Genomic DNA, 5,160 nt, shown 5'->3' with positions numbered 1-5,160 from the left:
TTTAGAAAAGGATTTAAGGAATCCTTTCTAAATACAACTAGTGTTTTCTCTTTTATGCCAAACAATTTAAATTAATGATGACCAAAAATAATAGGGCTGATTTGGGGCTAATTTAATCACCAAAATCAGTACTTAAACAATTATAAAAAGCCTTGAGTTCTTCGCCATCATTTGCAATTGGGCTTGAATTGGATTTCCACCATTTTTGAACATAACCAATGAAGAGTTGTCTTAATTGTTTGGACTTAGACCTTGTGATTGGCCCAACTTGTAATCTTAATGGATCTTTAGTAGTTTTGGTTGCATTAGTGGCCTGGGTTCCAAGGGAGGGTGGAGGCGAGAACCATTGCTCATGTGGCGGACTGTTCACGGTCCCCCCGGATAAAATGCAGAGATCTGTACCGGAGGGGATCTGTCTAACGCATGAGGGTGGTGGGTTTCTAGATGCTGGTTTCATTGCTTCTGTGGATGGTCACATAGGTCCTCTCGGATAAAAATGCAGAACTCTGTACTACTGGGGATCGACCTGACGCTTGAGGGTGAAACTAGGGAACCAAAGAAACCAAATTTCAAATGATAATGAGACAAACCTAGGCTCTGAATACCAAATTGATATGAATCTAGTCCAAGATTCAAATATGATGAGTATTGTCCCAAGAATAGCTCTCAATGTAAGATAGAGATGGATTGAAATACCTTAAACCTCACGAGAAACCCTTTGTCTCGAATCCTCAAAGACTTGGAAGAATCCCATTGTAGCTTCAAGTACCTCGATGATGCAATCTTCAATCAACTAGAGTCGGATCTAGTTTCCTTCGATTCAAGAACGAGTCCACGAACCTAAATCTAAGGTTGAAGAAAGTAAGATTGATTCGAGTCCACGAATCAATTTGCTAGTCGAGTCCACGACTAGCCACTAATTGAGTCCACAATTAGCTATAAGGTTTCTTACACAAGTGTAAAGAAAAATTTAAGAATTTTATTGAATTAAAGTCTTTCAAAACTGATATGGATGTGCCCTATTTATAGGTATAGGGCAGCATTGTAATCTAAATACAATGGGAAAAAGAGTCCTAAACCTAATATAGAAAACAAGTAAATAGAGTTTTATTTAGAAAAGGATTTATTGAATCATTTCTAAATACAACTAGTGTTTTCTCTTTTATGCCAAACAATTTAAATTAATGATGACCAAAAATAATAGGGCTGATTTGGGGCTAATTTAATCACCAAAATCAGTACTTAAACAATTATAAAAAGCCTTGAGTTCTTCGCCATCATTTGCAATTGGGCTTGAATTGGATTTCCACCATTTTTGAACATAACCAATGAAGAGTTGTCTTAATTGTTTGGACTTAGACCTTGTGATTGGCCCAACTTGTAATCTTAATGGATCTTTAGTAGTTTTGGTTGCATTAGTGGCCTGGGTTCCAAGGGAGGGTGGAGGCGAGAACCATTGCTCATGTGGCGGACTGTTCACGGTCCCCCCCGAATAAAATGCAGAGATCTGTACCGGAGGGGATCTGTCTAACGCATGAGGGTGGTGGGTTTCTAGATGCTGGTTTCATTGCTTCTGTGGATGGTCACATAGGTCCTCTCGGATAAAAATGCAGAGCTCTGTACTACTGGGGATCGACCTGACGCTTGAGGGTGAAACTAGGGAACCAAAGAAACCAAATTTCAAATGATAATGAGACAAACCTAGGCTCTGAATACCAAATTGATATGAATCTAGTCCAAGATTCAAATAAGATGAGTATTGTCCCAAGAATTGCTCTCAATGTAAGATAGAGATGGATTGAAATACCTTAAACCTCACGAGAAACCCTTTGTCTCGAATCCTCAAAGACTTGGAAGAATCCCATTGTAGCTTCAAGTACCTCGATGATGCAATCTTTAATCAACTAGAGTCGGATCTAGTTTCCTTCGATTCAAGAACGAGTCCACGAACCTAAATCTAAGGTTGAAGAAAGTAAGATTGATTCGAGTCCACGAATCAATTTGCTAGTCGAGTCCACGACTAACCACTAATTGAGTCCACAATTAGCTATAAGGTTTCTTACACAAGTGTAAAGAAAAATTTAAGAATTTTATTGAATTAAAGTCTTTCAAAACTGATATGGATGTGCCCTATTTATAGGTATAGGGCAGCATTGTAATCTAAATACAATGGGAAAAAGAGTCCTAAACCTAATATAGAAAACAAGTAAATAGAGTTTTATTTAGAAAAGGATTTAAGGAATCCTTTCTAAATACAACTAGTGTTTTCTCTTTTATGCCAAACAATTTAAATTAATGATGACCAAAAATAATAGGGCTGATTTGGGCCTAATTTAATCACCAAAATCAGCACTTAAACAATTATAAAAAGTCTTGAGTTCTTCGCCATCATTTGCAATTGGGATTGAATTGGATTTCCACCATTTTTGAACATAACCAATAAAGAGTTGTCTTAATTGTTTGGACTTAGACCTTGTGATTGGCCCAACTGGTACTCTTAATGGATCTTCAGTAGTTTGGGTTGCATTATCCTCCCTTTCTTGAAAATGATTCGTCCTCGAATCTGTGCAATCATATGGAGACAAGTCTGAAACATTGAAAGTAGAAGAGACATTGTATTCTCCTCTAAGATCAACCTTATATGCGTTATCTCCAATCCGTGATATAACTTGAAATGGGCCATCTCCACGTTGGTTCAGCTTTGACTTTCTTTCGCAGGGAAAACGGTCTTTGCGCAAGTGAATCCACACCCAATCTCCAGGCTAGAATGTGATCTTTTTCCTTGTCTTGTTCACTCGAGCAGCTATTTGTTCGTTCTTTTTCTCAATTTGTTCTTTGACTTTAACATGCATCTCCTTGATCTTCTTGGCACGTTCTTCTCCATCTAAGCTATCCTGCGGATTGTATGGCAAAGCAAGTAAGTCTATGGGAGATAACGGATTGAAACCATACACAACTTCAAAAGGAGACATGTTAGTAGTTGAATGTATTGCACGATTATAAGCGAATTCAACATGAGGCAAACATTCTTCCCATGATTTTAGATTTTTAGAGATCACACTTCCAAGTAATTGGGATAAGGTTCTATTAACTACTTCTGTTTGTCCATCAGTTTGAGGATGACAAGTAGTAGAAAATAGCAACTTAGTCCCAATTTTAGCCCATAGAACACGCCAAAAGTGGCTAAGAAATTTAGAATCTCTATCAGAAACAATAGTCTTAGGGATGCCATGCAATTTAACAATCTCAGCAAAGAAAAGATTAGCAATATGAGTTGCATCATCAGTTCTGGTGCAAGCAATAAATCTAGCCATCTTACTAAAACGATCAACTACAACAAAAATAGAATCTTTTCTCTTAGAACTCATAGGTAACCCTAGAACAAAATCCATAGAAATATCAAGCCACGGGCCGCTAGGAACAGAAAGTGGTGTGTAAAGACCTTGGGGAAGTGATTTGGACTTAGCATGGTGACATGTAGTACAATTATTCACAAAAGTCTCAACGTCTTTTTTCATTCTAGGCCAATAGAAGTGTTCATGCAACGCATCATAGGTTTTAGAAATACCGAAGTGTCCCATAAGACCACCTCCATGTGATTCAGTGATCAAACTCACACGCAAGGAACAATTAGGAATGCACACTTTATTTTCCTTAAACAAAAACCCATCTGACAAGTAAAACTTTCCCAAAGGAGATCGTACACAAGAGGTGTAGATCTCGCCAAACACTGAATCACTAGCATAGAGAAACTTAATGAAATCAAAACAAAGAAACTTAGCATGTAAAGTAGCAAGTAAAGTATATCTCCTAGATAAAGCATCAGCCACTTTGTTTTTCGTACCTTTCTTGTAGGCAATTTTATAAGGAAAAGCTTCAATGAACTCGAGCCATTTAGCATGTTTCTTATTCAACTTACCTTGGCCTTTCAAATGTTTTAAGGCTTCATGATCAGTGTGTAAAATAAAGTCTTTAAACCATAAATAATGTTGCCAAGTTTCCAAGGCTCTTATAATGGCATAAAGTTCTTTATCATATGTGGGATAGTTGAGTGTTGCGCCACCCAACTTCTCACTAAAATAGGCAATGGGGCGTTTATCCTGCATCAGTACAGCATCAATTCCAATGCTAGAAGCATCACATTCTAGTTCAAAAGTTTTATCAAAACAAGGCAAAACTAGAACAGGAGCGGTGGTGAGTTTCTCTTTCAATGTAGCAAAAGCTTGTTCCTGTTTAGGCCCCCATTTGAAGATGGTGCCTTTCTTAATCAACTCATGCATAGGGGCTGCTATGGAGCTGAAATCACGAACAAACTTTCTGTAGAAACCTGCCAGTCCAAGAAAACTACGCAAGTTAGATACATTAGTTGGCGTTGGCCAACTTGTAATAGCTTCAACCTTTTTTGAATCCATGGTCACACCTTCTATACTAACATGAAATCCTAAAAACTCAACACTCTCAGACATAAAAGAACACTTCTCAAGATTGACATACAACTGTGGCAGCCCTAAGTTCAAGAAAAACTAATCGAAGGTGTTTCAAGTGTTTTTCTTGTGACTTGCTATAAATCAGAATATCATCAAAGTAAACAATAACAAAATTACCAATAAATTTCCTCAAAACATGGTTCATAAGCCTCATGAATGTGCTAGGGGCATTAGTTAAGCCAAAAGGCATGACTAACCACTCATATAAACCATGCTTTGTTTTAAAGGCTGTTTTCCACTCATCACCTTCTTTCATCCTGATTTGATGATATCTTCGTTTCAAATCCACCTTGCTAAAGTACTTAGCTCCATAAAGTTCATCAAGCATATCATCAAGTCGAGGAATAGAAAATCTATACTTAATAGTTATATTGTTGATGCACGACAATCAACACACATTCTCCATGTACCGTCTTTTTTTTGGGACAATGAGCACTGGAACGGCACACGGACTCAAGCTTTCTCGAATATGTCCAATTTCAAGAAGCTCTTCAACCTGTTTCTGGATTTCCTTTGCTTCAACGGGATTGGTTTTGTAGGCTGGTCGGCTTGGCAAGGTAGATCCAGGGACAAAGTCGATTTGATGCTCAATCCCTCTAAGTGGTGGCAATCCTTTTGGCATCTCTTTAGGGAATAAATCTGAAAAATCAGCAAGCAATTCATCAATAGAGGC

Source organism: Ipomoea nil, unplaced genomic scaffold, assembly GCF_001879475.1.
Source record: "Ipomoea nil cultivar Tokyo-kokei standard unplaced genomic scaffold, Asagao_1.1 scaffold0146, whole genome shotgun sequence".
Classification (NCBI taxonomy): Eukaryota; Viridiplantae; Streptophyta; class Magnoliopsida; order Solanales; family Convolvulaceae; genus Ipomoea; species Ipomoea nil.
The sequence above is the reverse complement of the archived record's forward strand: the minus strand, read 5'-3'. Positions refer to the sequence as shown.